Consider the following 17,887-nt stretch of genomic DNA (forward strand, 5'->3'; position numbering starts at 1 on the left):
ACTGTTTTAAATCCAAAGGTTGAAGGCCATATATGGCCTTGGGCAAGAGGCGTAATCCTTCATAAACCTCAGTTTGATAACAATCTCTTCTCCATGGAGTTTTAAGATAAATTGTATTACAGTACCTGGCAAATAATAGATTTTCAATAAATGGTACTTTAAAATACTGATAATGACAACAACAATAATAACAATATCCCTGGATCTACCATTAGAAATTATGAGCATTTTTAGGTAAAGTATTGAGACATCAAGAGCAAGAGGTATTGCTATAAAAAATTAGTAAGAATGACAAAATTTAACATTAGTTGGCCACAAGTATAAACTGGTGGAGTCTTTCTAGAATACAAATATAGAGCTGTTTCCCAATCAGTCTTACATGTCTAAAGGATGAATAGGCTCTCACTTAATCCAGAACACTGTCAGCCATTGCTCTGAATCAGCATTTTCCCCCTTAAGTGTCCATTTGGAGACTTAAAGAAAGTAGAACTCACTCAAACTTTTCTTTCTTCATCCACTTATTGCTGCTTTCTTCCACCAATAAGTAAAAGCTGTTGATGATTCTTCCCTCAGTAACTGTCTGAGAAAACATAGCAGAAATACAATAAATATGTTGATTGGCGTTTTTATTATGTAGATGTTTTATATAAGGTGACAAATATTTTTCTTTTATGGTGCTTTAGAACTCATAAAATATGATTCAAAACACTTTAAAAAAATCTCTGTAAAATTTAAGCACACATCTCCAAAATCACCTCTGAAAATGTATAAATACAGAGTTGACAGACTACAATTATTTACAAGTCACACACACATATTGACAAAGCCTGGGAGGAGCTGGGTGATCTGGCAAGATCACATCAACCTTTCTTGTGTTTTCATTTCCTCCAGCATTGTAATAATGGTTTTTATACAAAACATATAGTTTAAAAATTCCTGCAAATAGCTCAATCTAATTATGTCCCTGATGATCTAATTAAATGTTAAATTTTCAGTTATTAAAAACCCACATCTTTCTTGAAAAGAAAATGTTTTAATTAATTGCTGTATATTTTTTATGTTTTATATATGCTATATATTACAAATTAATCACTCTCTTCGTATTAGCTATTTAAGGTATTTCTAATTTTCCTATTATACATAATCCTTCAATTAACATCTTTTAAAATGTCAATTTTTGTTCAAGCTTCTCTTTTATATCTCAACATTAGGTTTTTATTTCCCTGGTCTTTACAATGGAAGACAGGAATGGCACTCTTTTAAAAACTGAAAGAAGTAAAAATGTCTGTCAAACAATGCAAAATTTATACATTTCCACCCCTTTCTGTCCTTCCCCACCACTGCCATCTCCACATAAGTGTGATCCCCTTCAGTGTGTCCAAGTCTCTGATAATTTCTTAGGATACAATCCCAGACAGGGGAATTACTGAGTAACATAGAAATTATAGAAACATTAAAGGAAATTATTGGTGGCAAAAAAGAAAAATTCAAATCCTATATATATGGAAATAAGAAACATTTACACCAAAGAAAACAAAGATAAAAAGAAAGTCAATGGAATGGGGTAATGCTTGCCATTAGTATGTCAGAGGGAAGTCTGGTATCTAAAATATAGAGAACTGCTGATAAATTTCTTTGGACAGTAACTAGGATGCAGTGGATGAATAAATATTGGCAGAGGAGAAAAACGAGATCTGGAGGTCAAGGAACTTGCCCACCTTCTGAAGGAAAGTAGACTGTGAAGAGGGTGCTGAGTCTGTGTGCTTGACTGTGCCGTCTTGCACTCTCTCTTATTCAGGATGATGTGTATTTTGTACGCGAAGTTTAGATCTCAGGAATAAACATATAGTGTGATGTGCACTGATAGAGAATATATGCAGGAAATGGGATGGAATGGAGCAGGGTGCTGGAATATATATATATAGTGTGATGTGCACTGATAGAGCATATATGCAGGAAATGGGATGGAATGGAGCAGGGTGTTGGAATATATATATATAGTGTGGTGTGCACTGGTAGAGAATATATGCAGGAAATAGGATGGAATGGAGCAGGGTGCTGGAATATATACATATAGTGTGATGTGCACTGATAGAGAATATATGCAGGAAATGGGATGGAATGGAGCAGGGTGCTGGAATATATACATATATAGTGTGTGATGTGCACTGGTAGAGAATATACGCAGGAAATGGGATGGAATGGAGCAGGGTGCTGGAATATATATATATATATATATATAGTGTGATGTGCGCTGATAGAGAATATATGCAGGAAATGGGATGGAATTGAGCAGGGTGCTGGAATATATCTTTAAAGTGGTTTTACTGTACCAGAGGACATGATTGTTTTTGTGACTCTGATAAAGAAATATTTTGAATGATTTCTTCTTTTGAAAGACGGCGTGCTCATTACCATTGCCTTGTCACTCTTGCTAAGTTTTGTTAGTGTTTCCTTCCAGTCGTTTCCCAAGTATTTCTTTTTGGCTAAATTATTTGTTTATCTGTATAAAGCTAAGGGGGTTTGTTTTTCGGTGTGGATTTTTTAGCAGGTCTTCCTAATACGGGAAGGAATTTAATAGTGAATTTTTAAAGTAAAGGCCTAGTGCCCATAGGCATATTTTAATGTGTGAATTCTTTATCAAATATGTCATAAATATTGAGGAGGCAGTGTGTTAAAATAGTCTTATTTATTTATTTATTTAATTTTTTTAAATTATTTTTTAAAATTTTTGAGTTGATGGGTTACAGTCTTGTGAAATTTCATTTGTACATCATTGTCTGTCAGTCGTTTTGTAGGTGCACCCCTTCACCCTTTGTGCCCACCCCCCCTTCCCCTTTCCCCTGGTAGCCACTAATCTGTTCTCTTTGTCCACATGTTTAAATTCCTCATAGGAGTGGAGTCATACAGAGATTGTCCTTCTCTATCTGGCTTATTTCACTTAACATAATTCCCTCAAGCTCCATCCATGTTGTTGCAAATGGGACGATTTTGTTCTGTTTTATGGCTGAGTAGTATTCCATTGCATATACATACCACAACTTCTTTATCCATGGAAGCACTTAGGTTGTTTCCATGTCTTGGCTATTGTAAATAATGCTGCAATAAACATTGGGGTGCACAGGACTTTTGGAGTTGCTGACTTCAAGCTCTTTGAAGAGATACCCAGTAGTGGCATAGCTGGGTCCTATGGTAGTTCACCATTCCCTTTCCACTTAGACTACTGACACCTATCTTATTGAGAAAAGATGGAATTAAGATTACTATCAGTGTGCTCATTATATTTTTTAAAAATAAGTCTATCAAATCTTTGTCTAGGATTAACTTTTATTAATTGATTTGCATTCAAGTGATTAGGATGATTACAAATAATTATCTAGTCAACTCTTAAAATTTTAATAACATTCCTCTCTTTGGGCATGCTTGGAAAATCTGTCCCTGAATCAATATTACAAAATATCTACATAATTTTCACCACAGAACTTCTACAAATAATTATCCATTCCATTTTGACTATTATAGCTTATCCTAGAGAATTAAGTAAATATGTATTACTTCACTCTTGCACACCCTTTAAACGCAGCTAACAGACACTGAATAATCCAGCCCATCCTGGCGGGATCAGGAGTTACTTGCCCCATATGCTGTCGCCAGGCTGCAGCCGCCTGAGGGGACTCGCTCGGGGCCCTGCCCTCAGAGCTCACACCCGCCGAGCGCTCTCGCCCCGGGGCGCCCCGCCGACCCTCCCGCGCGGCTCTGCGCGCACAGGCCTGATGCTCAGAGCCGGCGCCGGGCCGCCCTGCTCGGCCTCCTGGGCGCAGCGCCGCCTCTGGACCGAGCACGCGCACCAGCGGCCTCCGCGCAGGGTCCGTGCCCGCGCACGCGCCCTCGCGTCGCGCTCCTGGCGGAGAGACCTGCGCTCGGGCCGGGCTCCGGGCGGTTCTCGCGCTGCCGTTCCACCGGGACTTCCGCGCTTCGGCGGCCTTTCGGACGAGCCGCCGCGCCCAGAGATATTCAGGTTGGAGCGACACTTCCCAGAGGGCAGCGGTCACGCCAGATCTTCGGCTTCCATTCCGTTTTCGCGCGGTTCTCCCTCTTCGCAAGGTGAGTGGAGCTCATTTGTGGATGTGTTAGCACAGGATGCGGGAATCCTGTGAAGCGAGTCAATTCGGAGCCCGACGTGAACCAGGAGGGGTGGCGGCGGAAGCGCTCACAGCGTGGAGGCCGGTAGTAGGGACGCCAGTCCTCACGGGACTCTCGGGCCTGAACGGCAGAGGACGGTGTGTGTCGGTGGGGACAGACGGGCAGCGTGTGGCGGGGTGTGTGTGAGAGACGCGAGTGAGCGGTGGGATGCGCCTCCGTCCCGTGGGTGTGGCTGCGAGGCTGTGACAGGTGCGTGGCTGTGCTGGGGTGACGGGGATTTGGTGCATGTCCTTCACCTGTGCGGGTGTGATGGCTGTGGCTCTGTGGCGTCACTGTCTGGTGGCTCTGGGTTCCCTGGTGTTCCTCCTCTTCTCTCCTCACAGCTGCTTGGCTGCAAGAGGGAAGTAGGATATTGAGCCCTAAAGGGAGATTTCCAGCCAGGGGGCACCGAGGTTAGTTTGGGAAAGCCTGGAAAGTTCTCTACTTGGGAGCTCTGAGGGGCGGCTACTGTCTCAGAGCCTGGGGGTTCCCAGACCTCTGACCCCAGGAACGTGCTGTAAACCTATTCCCGTAGTCCAGGCTCTGTCCTCCTGCCATCTGTTTATGTGTATGAGCAGGGCGGGTGTGGACCTGGAGAGTGTCGTGTAAGGAAGTCATTCTGTGCCCCAAGAAAAGCCTGGTGCCTCGTGACTTCCTCCCCAGTCCTGCCATCCCCAAAAGAAGAACCTTGGGGAGGGGAAAGAATTGTTTTACACACAAAAGTCAACATTGAGGATAGTTTTTTTTTCATAAAATCATTGATTTTAACTTATTGATATAAGAAAAACTTAACAAAACTTTGCAATAATATCTGATTTTTAGTTGTCTTCCTAAAAACATTTCCAAATACTGATTGAAATAGAAGAAAATAAGGAATCATTTTATTTCCCCACGTCTTTCTTTGCTGCTTCAGGGCACTGAGAGTCTTACTGATGTTCTCACTTATGAGACGCTTGATCACATCAGCTTCTTTGGGCAGGTTGTGATTCACAAATGTCTCTTTGATTCTGCTGCATTTCGGTGGGAGGGAAATTTCCTCCTCCTCTTTTCTAGAAGCTCTTGATTTATGAATTAAAAATGCATTCTCAAGCAAAAGTCCTGATTTTTTTTCCCTTTGTTTTGTGAGCATTATCAGAGCAGGGCTGATAAGCACAATTTTAATCTAAGAATAATTTTCTTTTATAATACCGAATTAGAGGACATGCAATGTTCTTCAGTAAAAATATCTAACATATTTATATAGGATTACAACATATTATTAAGTTTTTATGTAGATTATACTTCTCCAAGATATTCATGCTTAGTAGGTGATCTTCATACTCTTAGTTTTACTGATGAAAAAGTCAAGACATTAAAATGTCATGAACTCTAAGAGCAGTTACTTTTAGAAAATCTGAGAACAGAATCTATGTCTTAAGTTTCAACTGGATATCGTTCCCCAGTTACGGGTGCATATTTTACACTTGGACCAGTATCATCCTGATTAATAATGCTGTACCTGCCATCATGTAGCAGAACCAAATTAATTAACCTGTTCCCTGTTAGAGTTTTGTGTTTCTGGTTTTGGGGTGTCAAAAACTAAGTATTGAACATACTCGTACATGCATTTCTTTATCTCAGTATTTTCTTAAGAAATGTCTAGAACTAGAATTTGGGGTAGAATAATCAGATTTTTAGTAAGTGCTTATGATATTCCAGACCATGCCATCTTAGTATTCGGGGTGATAAAAAGATTCAAATGACATAGTTGACACTTTTACGTTCCTTCTGGTAAGTAAAGTAAACCCTGAATAGGAATAGATGCATCGAAGGCCACTAGGGAGATTCAGATAATGTGACTTGGTGTTTTATAAGGCAGTGATGTCATTCTGACTGCAGTCACCACTGTCGGGTTGTGATCAAACTCTGATGACCTATGAGAGCACCATGATGGTAAGGAATTTATGTTGTAAATTTTTACGTTACTTTTTAAGTTGAGATAGATTCATGATCATAAAATTCACTGTTTTCTTTTCTTTTTTTGGGTGAGGAAGATTGGCCCTGAGCTAACACCTGTTGCCAGCCTTCCTCTTTTTGCTTGAGGAAGAGTGGCCCTGAGAAAACATCTGTGCCCATCTTCCTCTATTGTGTATGTGGGATGCCACCACAGCATGACTTGTTGAGTGGCGTAGGACCATGCCTGGGATCCAAACCTGTGAACCTGGGCCAACAAAGCAAAGTGTGCTGAACTTGACCGCTATGCCACTGGGCCAGCCCCAAAACTCACCTTGTAAAAATGTACTCAAAAGAAAACATTTTACTATAGTCACAAGGTTGTACAAATCAGTACCACTATCTAATTCCAAAACATTTTATCACCTTAGTAAGAAACCCTGTCCTTGTTAGCTGTCACTTCCTATCCCTGGTCCTCCCATACTCTGGAAACCACTAACCTGTCTTCTGTCTCCATGGATTTGCTGAGTCTTGAAATTCAGTCTACATGGAATCATGCAATATGTGTCCTTTTATGTCTAGCTCCTCTCACTTGGCATGAGGTTTTCAAAGTTCGTCCATGTGGTAGATAAGCACATCATTCTTTTACTTTATTTTGGAAAGTATACATGGCATTACATTTGCCATTTTAACCACTTTTCAGTGTATAGTTCTGTGACAGTAAAAGACCTTAGATATGTTGTCAAACTTAATGTATAAAATCATAATCACCTAAACATGATTAATTCTATTATAACCATAAGTTAGAGTGCTATGCAGCCATTCAAAATATTTGTCAAAATAAGGAAACTATGTATGATAAAATTTAACAAAGATTTTGAGTATTTAAGATATTCTTTTGTTTCTTTTTAAATCCTGTTTTTCTATCTGTTATGACAAACTCTAAGTTTCAATTGGAGAATTTTATCCTTTTACATTTAATCTAATAATTGACAGTTAGATTCAGGTCATCCATTTTACTGTATGTTTTCTTTTTTTCCATTTGGCTTTTGTTCCCCTTTCTCTTTTTTTCTTCTTTGGGGTTAATAATATTTATTTAAAATTCCATTTTAACTTGCTTTTTCTATATGTGCCTATTTTTAGTGGTCACTGTATTTAAATATATATATGTATATATATGTATTTATATATATATATAATTATTTTATTGGGTCATATTGGCTTTCAACCTTGTATACATTTCAAGTGTCTATCATAATATTTCAGTTTCTCTTTAGACTGCACTGTGTTCATCACCAATAATTCAGTTTTTATCCATCACCATACATATGTGGCTTTACCATTTCATCCTCCCTCATCCCTTTTTCTTCTGGTAACCACTAATCTAGTCTCATCTATGTGTTTGCTTATATTCCACATAGGAGTGAAATCATACAGTATTTCTTTCTCTGTCCGACTTGTTTTGCTCAAGATCCATCCATGTTGTCTCACATGGGATGAGTTTGTCTGTTTTGATGGGTGAGTAGTATTCCATTGTATATATATACGACACCTTCTTATCCAGTTGTCCCTTGATGGGCACCTAGGTTGCTTCCATATCTTGCCTATTGTGAATAATGCTGTGGTGAGCATACGGGTGCATATATCTTTTGGAATTAGTGATTTCATGTTCTTTTGATAAATACCCAGTAGCAGAATGGCTGGATCATACAGTATTTCTGTTTTTAAGTTTTTGAGAAATTTCCATACTGTTTTCCATAGTGGCTGCACCGGTTTGCATTCCCACCACCAGTTTAAGAGCATTCCCTTTACTCCACATCCCCTCCAACATTTGTTATTTTTTGTCTTGGTAATTATAGCCATTTGACTGGTGTGAGGTGATACCTCATTGTCATTTTGATTTGCATTTCCCTGACGATTAGTGATGTCCAACATCTTTTTGTATGCCTATTGGCCATCTGGATATCTTCTTTGAAAAATGTCTGTTCGTATCCTATGTCCATTTTTTTGATTGGATTATTCTTTTTTTTGTTATTGAGTTGTATGAGATCTTTATATATTTTGGAAAGTAACGCCTTGTCAGATGTATGATTTGCAAATATTTTCTTCCCATTGGTACGTTGTCTTTTCATTTTGATGATGGTTTCCTTTGCCTTGCAGAAGCTCTTTAGTCTGATGTAGTCCTATTTCTTTATTTTGTTTTTTGATTCCCTTGCCTGTAGAGACATGGTATTCAGAAAGATACTACTAAGACCTACGTCAAATCTGTACTGCCTATATGTTCTTCTAAGAGTTTTATGGTTTCAGGTCTTACATTCAAGTCTTTAATCAATTTAGAGTTAATTTTTGAGTATCACGTGAGACAATGGTCTACATTCATTCTTTTGCATGTGGCTGTCCAATCTTCCCAACACTATTAATTGAAGAGACTTTCCTTTCTTCATTGTGTGTTCTTGCCTGCTTTGTTGAAGATTAGCTGTCCCTTGATGTGTGGTTTTACTTCTGGGCTTTCAATTCTGTTCCATTGATCTGTATATCTGGGTTTTTTATGCCAGTACCATGCTGTTTTGACTACTACAGCTTTGTAGTATATTTTGAGTTCAGGGAGTATGATACATCCAAGTGTTTTTTTTTTTTCCTCCCTCAGAATTGCTTTGGCTATTCAGTGTCATTTGTTTTTCCATATAAATTTTAAGATTCTTTTCTCTCTTTTCATGAAGAATGTCATTGGTATTCCATTCGTGTTTGCATTAAATCTGTAGATTGATCTGTAGATCAGTCTGTAGATTGATTTAGGTAATATGGACATTTTAACTGTGTTTATTCTTCCAATACATGGGAATGGAATATCTTTCCATGTCTTTGTCTTCTTTGAGTTATTTCATTAATGTCATAGTTTTTGGAGTATATGGCATTCACCTCCTTGGTTAAATTTATTCCAGGTATTTTATTCTTTTTTGTTGCAATTGTAAATGGGATTATAGTCTTGACTTCTCTTTCTGCTGGTCCATTATTAGTGTATAGGAATGCAAGTGATTTTGTGTGTGTGAGGAAGACTGGCCTTGAGATAACGTATTTTGCCAACCTCCTCTTTTATTTTCTCCCCAAAGCCCCAGTACATAGTTGTATATCCTAGTTGTAAATCATTCTAGTTCTTCTATTTGGGATGCCACCACAGCATGGCCAGATGAGCGGTGTGTAGGTCCATGCCCGGAATCCAAACTGGCAAACTGCAGGCCCCCATTACGGAGTGAAATGCAAATGATTTTTGAATGTTGATTTTGTACCCTGCAGCTTTACTGTATTTGTTGATTATTTCTAATAGTTTTTTGTTGGATTCTTTACAGTTTTCTGTATATAGAATCATGTCAACCACAAATAGTGACAGTTTTAATTCTTCCTTTCCTTTTTGGATACCTATTATTTCTTTTACTTGCCTTACTTGTTTGGCTAAAATTTCCAGTACTATGTTGAAGAAGAGTGGCAAGAGTGGGCACCCTTGTCTTGTTCCTGTTCTCAGAGGAATGGCTTTCACTTTTTGACCATTGCGTATGATGTTGGCGGTGGGTTGGTGCTATATGGCCTTTGTAATGTTGAGGTACTTTCCCTCTATACCCATTTTATTGAGAGTTTTTATCATAAATGGATATTGGAAATTGTCAGATGTTTTCTCTCCATCTATTGAGATGATCATGTGATTTTCATTCTTCATTTTGTTAATGTGGTACATCACATTGATGGATATGCTAATGTTGAACCATTTCAGCACCCCTACAGTAAATCCCACCTGATCGTGGTCTATGATCCAATTAATGTATTGTTGTATTCAATTTCCTAATATTTTGTTGAGTACTTTTGCGTCTATGTTCATCACTGATATTGGCCTGTAATTTTCCTTTTTTGTGTCATCCTTGTCTGGTTTTCATATCAGGATAATGTTTGCCTCAGAAAATGAATTCAGAAGTGTCCCATCCTCCCAATTTTTCAGAATAGTTTGAGAAGCATAGGAATTAAATCTTCTCTGAATGTTTGGTAGAATTCACCAGAGAAGCTGTATGGTCCTGGACTTTTTCTTTGGGAGGCTTTTGATAACAGTTTCAATCTCTGCTTGTGATTGGTGTATTCAGATTCTTTATTTCTTCGTGATTCAGTTTTCGGAGGTCATATGGTTCTAAGAATTTATCCATTTCTTCCAGGCTATTCAGTCTGTTGACATATAGTGTTTCATAGTATTCTTCTGTAATCCAATGTGTTTCTGCAGTGTCCATTGTAGTTACTGCTCTGTAATTTCTGATTGTATTTATTCGAGTCTTCTCTCTTTTTTTCTGAATCTGGCTGAGATATTGTCAATTTTGTTTATCTTCTCAGAGAACCACTTCTTAGTTTCATTGATCCTTTCTATTGTTTTTCTACTTCCTGTTTCATTTATTTCTGCTCTGATTTCATTATTTCCTTCCTTCTCCTGACGTTGGGCTTTGTTTGTTCTTTTTCTAGGTCTTCCAGGTATAGAGAAGCTGGTTTATCTGAGACCCCACTGGCTTTCTGTTGGCTCCCATAGGCTTGGATGCTGCTGCCCCATGCATGACCAGTGATGCTTGTCCTGGGCTGTCTGAAGGTGCTCGTTGCACTGCTGCCAGGGGTGCTGGGTTCATAGGTGTCACTATCCCTGCCAGGGACCTGGAGAACTATATGTATCTCCAGCTGAGCTGGTGTTGGGGGGTGCCACCAGTGGGGGCTAGGTCACCAGATCTGCTGTGTTTCCTGAAGCCTCTGGTCACAGGTTCCACCTGCCAGTGCTGGGGCAAAGGGGCTATTTCTTCTGCCCCCACCCAGTTTGCTCACAGTTGCGTGGGCCAGGCCACCTCCACTGTGCCAGCAGTCACACAGGCCAGGCTGCCACCATCCATGCTCCACTGGCAGTCAGGTGAGCTGGGCTGTCCTCACCACTTGTGCAAGCCACTGTGTGAGGATCCACAACCTGGATTGCTGCCACTCAGGGAGGGTGGTGGGGGCTTCTCCCCTAGTTCCACTGCTTACTGGGGGTTGAGTCCACCCACATTCAGATGTATAGACGCGTGGATCTCTTAGGCATCCTCTACTGCTGTATAGGAAATCCTATGTTGGTCAGTGCATGTCCATTTGGCTGTAACTTAGAGGGGAGTGACAAGGGGGAAAATTTCACCATGAGGCTGATGTCACTCATGTTGTCTCACCTTTTCTGAACTTTCCAAAAAACCAGTTTAAAAAAAGTTATTGTGGTCTAACTAGTTTATAACATTGTGAAATTTCAGTTGTACATAAGTATTTATCAAACACCATATCGATGTGCCACCGCACCCCTTGTACCCACTCTCCTGCTGCCACAGTAACCACTAAATTGTTCTCTTTGTCCATAAGTTTGTTTATATTCCACATATGAGTGAAATCATATGTTCTTTTCTCTCTCTGTGTGGCTTATTTCTCTCAACATGATGCCCTCAAGTTCCACCAATGTGGTTGTGAATGGGACAATTATGTGCTTTTTATGGTGGAGTAGTATTCCATTGTATATATATACTACATCATCTTTATCCAATCATCAGTCGTTGGGCACTTGGGTTGCTTCCACATCTTGGCTATTGTGAATAATGCTGCAATGAACATAGAGGTGCATACGTCTCTTAGTGTTGATTTCAAGATCTTTGGATAAATACCCAGTAGTGGGATAGCCTGGTCATATGGTAATTCTATTTTTAACTTTTTGAGAAATCTCCATACTGTTTTCCAAAGTGGCTGCACAAGTTTGCGTTCCCACCAGCAGTAGATGAGGGTTCCCTTTTCTCCACAACCTTTCCAACATTTGTTATTTTTTTGTCTTGGTGATTGTAACTGTTCTAACAGGCATAAGATGATATCTAACTGTAGCATTGATTTGTATCTGCTTGATGATTAATGATGTTTAGCACCTTGTCATCTGCCTATTGACCATCTGTATATCTTCTTTGGAAAAATGTCTCTTCATATCCTCTGCCCACTTATTGATTGGGTCATTTATTCTTTCATAGTTCAGTTGTGTGAGCTCTTTATATATTGCAGAGATTAATCCCTTATCGTATATATGATTTGCAAATATTTTCTCTCAGTTCCTGGGTTGTTTTCTCATTTAGATCTTGGTTTCTTTTGCCTTCCAGAAGCTCTTTAGTCTGATGAAGTCCCACTTGTTTATTGTTTCTTTTGTTTCCCTTGTCTGAGTGGACACTATGTTTGTGAAGATCCTTTTAAGGCTGATGACAAAGAGTGTACTGCCTATATTTGCTTCCATAAGTTTTATAGTTTCTGGTCTTACATTCGAGTCTTTGATCCATTTTGGGTCTATTTTTGTCTATGGAGAAAGATAATGGTCTACTTTCATATATTAGACGTGGCTCTTTAGTTTTCTCAGCACCACTTATTGAAGAGGCTTTCCTTACTCCATTCTATGTTCTTGGTTCCTTTATTTTTTATTTACTTATTTGTTTTTGAGGAAAATTAGCCCTGAGCTAACGTCTGCTGCCAATTCTCCTCTTTTTGCTGAGGAAGACTGGCCCTGACCTAACGTCTGTGCCCATCCTCCTCTACTTTATATGTGGGATGCCTACCACAGCATGGCTTGCCAAGTGGTGCCATGTGCACACCCAGGATCCAAACTGGCCAACCCCGGGCCACCAAAGAGGAACGTGCAAACTTAACCACGGCACCACCAGGCCAGCCCCTCTTGCTTCCTTTATTGAAGATTTGCTGTCCATGTATGTGTGGTTTTATTTCAGGGCTTTCAGTTCTGTTTCACTGACCTGTGTGCCTGTTTTTGTACTGGTACCATGCTGTTCTGATTACTACAGTTTTGTAATATGTTCTGAAATCAGGGATTTCAATGCCATCAGTTTTCTTCTTGTTTCTCAGGACTGCTTTGACTATTCTGGTTTTTTTGTTGCCCCATGTGAATTTTAAGATTCTTTGTTCTATTTCTGTGAAGATTGTCATTGGGATTCTGATTGTGATTGCATTGAATCTGTGGATTGCTTTAGGTAGTATGGCCATTTTAACTATGTTTATTTTTCCAATCCGTGTACATGGACTATCTTTCCATTTCTTTGTCATTATCGATTTCTTTCAGTAATGTCCTATAGTTTTCCTTGTATAGGTTTTACACATCTTTGGTTAAGTTTATTCCTAGATATTTTAATCTTTTTGTTGAAATTGTAAATTGGGTTGTATTCTTGAGTTCTTGCTCTATTAGTTCGTTATTAGAGTATAGAAATGCCACTGATTTTTGTACATTGACTTTGTATGCTACAACTTTGCTGTAGTTGTTGATTATTTCTAAGAGTTTTCCAATGGATTCTTTAGAGTTTTCTAAACATTTTATATATAGAAATGATGTCGACTGCAAAGAGTGAAAGTTTCACTTCTTCAGTGCCTATTTGGATTCTTTTTATTTCTTTTTCCTGCCTAATTGCTCTGACCAAAACCTCTGTACTATGTTGAATAAGAGTGGAGAGAGTGGGCATCCTTGTCTTGTTCCTGTTATCAGTGGGATGGCTTTCAGTTTCCCCCATTGAGTATGATGTTGGCTGTGGGTTTGTCATATATGACCTTTACTATGTTGGGATATTTTCCTTCTATACCCATTTGATTGAGAATTTTTATCATGAATGGATGCTGGATCTTGTCAAATGCTTTCTCTGCTTCTATAGAGATGATCATGTGGTTTTTGTTCCTCCTTTTGTGTTTATATGGTGTATCACATTTACTGATTTGTGGGTGTTGAAACATTCCTGTGTCCCCGGTATGAATCCCACTTGATCATGGTGTATGATCTTCTTAATGTATTACTGTATTCAGTTTGCCAATATTTTGGTGAGGATTTTTGCATCTATGTTCATCAGCGATATTGACCTGTAATTTTCCTTCTTTGTATTGTTCTTGTCTGGTGGTGGGATCAGGGTGATGTTGGCCTCATAGAATGTGTTAGGGGTATTTCCATCTTCCTCAACTTTTTGGAATAGTTTGAGAAGAATAGGTAATAAATTGTCTTTGAATGTTTGGCAGGATTCTCCTTCTTCTTCTTCTCTGAGAAGCCATCTGGTCCTGGATTTTTATTTTTGGAGAGGTTTTTGATTACTGTTTCACTCTTTTTACTTGTGATTGCTCTATTCAGATTCTCTGTTTATTCTTGATTCAGTTTTGGGAGGTTGTAAGAGTCTAAGAATTTACCCATTTCTTCTAGATTGTCCAGTGTGTTAGCATATAGTTTTTCATAGTATTCTCGTAATCTTTTGTATTTCTGTGCTATCCATGGAAATTTCTGCTCTTTCATTTTTAATTTTATTTATTTGAGACTTCTTTCTTTTTTTCTTAGTCTCACTAAGGGTTTGTCAATTTTCTTCATCCTCTCAAAGAACCAGCTCCTTGTTTCATTGATCCTTTTCACAGTGTTTTTTGTTTCTATTTCATTTATTTCTGCACTTAATTTTTATTATTTCCCTGCTTCTCCTGAGTTTGGGCTTTGTTTCTTCTTCTTTTTCTAATTCTGTTAGGTGTAGATTAAGATAGTTTATTTGAGCTTTTTCTTGTTTGTTAACGTGGTGCTGTATTGCTATAAATTTCCCTCTTAGGACTGCTTTTACTGCATCTCATAAGAGTCAACATGCTGTTTGCATTCATGTTTGCCTCCAAATATCTTTTGATTTCTTCATTTTTCTGATGACCCTGTGGTTGTTCAGTAGCATGTTGTCTAGTCTCCACATTTTTGGTTCCTCTCCCAGCTTTTTTCTTGTAGTTGATTTTTAGTTTCATGGCATTATGGTCATAAAAGATAGATATGATTTCAATCTACCTAAATTTATTAAGGTTTGCCTTGTTTCCCAATATTTGCTTTATCCCTGAGAATGTTCTATGTGTTCTTGAGAAGAATGTGTATTCTGCTGTTTTGGGATGGAAGGCTCTATATATGTCTACTACATTCATCTCATCTAGTTTTTCATTTAAGTCCAGTATCTGTTTGTTGGCTTTTTCTCTGGATGATCTATCCATTGATGTAAGTGGAGTGTTGAGGTCCCCTACTATTATTGTGTTGTTGGTAATATCTCCTTTTAGCTTTGTTAATAGTCGCTTTATGTACTTTGGTGCTCCTGTGTTGGGTGTAGACATGTTTATAAGTGTTATGTCTTCTTGGTGGTGAGTCCCTTTTATTATTATACACTGCCCCTTTGTCTCTCTTTATCAGTTTTATCTTGAAGTCTACTTTGTCTGATATAAGTATGGCATCACCTGCTTTCTTTGGTTTGCCATCGACTTGGAGTATTGTCTTCTATCTCTTCACTCTGAGCCTATGTTTGTCTCTAGAGCTGAGATATGTTTCCTGGAGGCAGTATATTGTTGGGTTTTGTTCTTTAATCCATCTTGTCACTCTGTGTCTTTTGATTGGAGAATTCAATCCATTTACATTTGGAGAGATTATTGATATACAGGGCTTAACACTACCATCTTCTCACACATTTCCTGGTTCTTCTGCATTTCCTTTGTTTCCTTCCTGTGTATTTTGGACTACCAATTTGATTAGGTAGTTTTCTCTGTTGGTTTTCTTCTTTTCCTCCTCGTTTATTGTAAAGATGTCTGTTCTGATTATTTGCTATTGGTTACCCTTAAGTTCATATAAACAATCTCATAGTTGAGATAGTCCATTTTCTGACAGCCTCCTACTTCCTTAGACTATACTGATTCCATCCCTTTACTATTTCCCTTCTAGTTATTTTGTCATATCATTTTCCAACTTGTGTTGTGAGTCTATGGATAAAAAGATGAGGTCATTTTTGTTTTGGTATTTTCTGTTTATATTATCCTTGACGTTAGAATTGTTTACTAACCTGATCTGATAGAGATATGCCACTTCTTGATCATTGCCTACCTATTCATCTCCTTGCTCAGGGCTTTGTAGCACCTTTCCTATTTCTTTTTTCAGATATGAGGGCCTTCTTGAGGATTTCTTGTAGGGGGGCACTTGTGGGAATGAACTCCCTTAGCTTTTGTTTATCTGGGAAAGTTTTTATTTCTCTGTCATATCTGAAGGAGATTTTCATTGGATAGAGTATTCTTGGCTGAAAGTTTTGTCATTCAGGATTTTGAATAGATCATTCCACTCTCTCCTAGACTGTCAGGTTTCTGCGGAGAAATCCACTGAAAGCCTGATGTGGTTCCTTTGCAAGTTATTTTCTTCTGCCCTGCTGCCTTAGTATATTTTCTTTTCTTCTTCTTTTTTTTTTTTTTGAGGAAGACTAGCCCTGAGCTAACTACTGCCAATCCTCCTCTTTTTGCTGAGGAAGACTTGCCCTGAGCTAACATCCGTGCCCATCTTCCTCTACTTTATATGTGGGACGCCTGCCACAGCATGGCTTGCCAAGTGGTGCCAGATCCACACCTTGAATCCAAACCAGCGAAACCTGGGCCGCCAAAGTGGAACGTGCGAACTTAACCACTGCACCACCGGGCCAGCCCTGGTTGTCTTTTCATTTTGATCCTTGTTCCCTTTTCCTTCCAGAAGCTCTTTAGTCTGACAAAGTCCCAGTTATTTCTTTTTTTCCCTTGCCTGAAGAGACATGGTATTCAAAAAGATCTTTGTAAGACCCATGTCAAAGAGTCTACTGCCTATATTTTCTTCTAACAGTTTTATAGTTTCATGTCTTACCTTCAAGTAGTTGATCCATTTTGAGTTAATTTTTGTTTATGGTGAAAGATAATGGTCTACATTCATTCTTTTGCATGTGGTTGTCCAGTTTTCCCAATGTCATTTATTGAAGAGTCTTTCCTTTCTACATTGTATGTTGTTAGCCCCCTTGTCAAAGATTAGCTGTCTGTAGATGTGTGGTTTTATTTCTGGGCTTTCTCTTCTGTTCCACTGATCTGTGTGCCTGTTTTCTTACCAGTACCATGCTGTTTTGATTACTATATCTTTGTAGTATATTTTGAAGTCAGGGATTGTGATGCCTCCAGCTTTGTTTTTTTCCTCAGAATTGCTTTAGCTATTTGAGTTCTTTTGTTCCCCCATATGAATTTTAGGATTCTTTGTTCTATTTCCATGAAGAATGTCGTTGGGATTCTGATTGGGATTGCATTGAATCTGTAGCTCACTTTAGGTAGTATGGACATTTTAACTATGTTTATCCTTCCAATCCAAGTTCATGGAATATCTTTCCATTTCTTTATGTCATCATCAATTTCTTCCAGTAATGTCATATAGTTTTCATTGTATAGGTGTTTTACCTCCTTGATTAAATTTACTCCTAGATATTTTATTCATTTTGTTGCAGTTGTAAATGGGATTGTATTCTTGAATTCTCTTAGTTCATTATTAGAGTATAGAAATGCAACTGATCTTTGTAAGTTTGTTTTGTACCCTGCATCTTTGCTGTAATTTTTGATTATTTCTAATAGACTTCCATCTCTGCTCTATTCTTGATCATTTCCTTCCTTCTGCTTGCTTTTGGTTTTGTTTGCTCCTCTTTTCTACCTTCTTAAGGTGAACAATTAGGTATTTATTTAAAATAATTTTTTCTAATATAGGTGTTAAAGCTATAAATTTTCCTCTGCATCCTCGTTTACTTCTTATCAGTTGTGAGATGTTGTTTTTGTTTCATTCATTCAAATTATTTTTAGTTTCCATTGTGATTTCTTCTTTGACATGTGGGCGGTTTAGAAGCATGTAGTTTAATTTCCAAACTTTGAGATTTTCCCACATTTCTTTCTGTTGCTTTTTAAT

The 17,887-nt window shown here is 38.4% G+C and overlaps 1 protein-coding gene across 6 annotated transcripts in view; it reads right to left on the reverse strand.

Annotated features, from left to right (window-relative positions):
- LOC102149709 (disks large-associated protein 5) overlaps window positions 1–17,887 on the reverse strand; it is a 69,500-nt gene that overhangs the window by 39,078 nt on the left and 12,535 nt on the right. For 3 of the 6 annotated variants that reach the window (XR_011437471.1, XR_011437470.1, XR_011437469.1), the window contains exons 1-2: window positions 3,037–3,323; window positions 495–580 (exon numbers count right to left, since the gene is read on the reverse strand). The gene's annotated coding sequence lies outside the window, so the exon portion shown is untranslated. Of the gene's footprint in view, window positions 1–494; window positions 581–3,036; window positions 3,324–3,914; window positions 4,017–17,887 lie in introns of those variants that run through there. The other 3 variants (XR_011437473.1, XR_011437472.1, XR_011437474.1) reach the window with 2 other exon arrangements.

The sequence above is a fragment of the Equus caballus genome, chromosome 3, assembly GCF_041296265.1.
Source record: "Equus caballus isolate H_3958 breed thoroughbred chromosome 3, TB-T2T, whole genome shotgun sequence".
In the NCBI taxonomy this organism is placed as follows: Eukaryota; Metazoa; Chordata; class Mammalia; order Perissodactyla; family Equidae; genus Equus; species Equus caballus.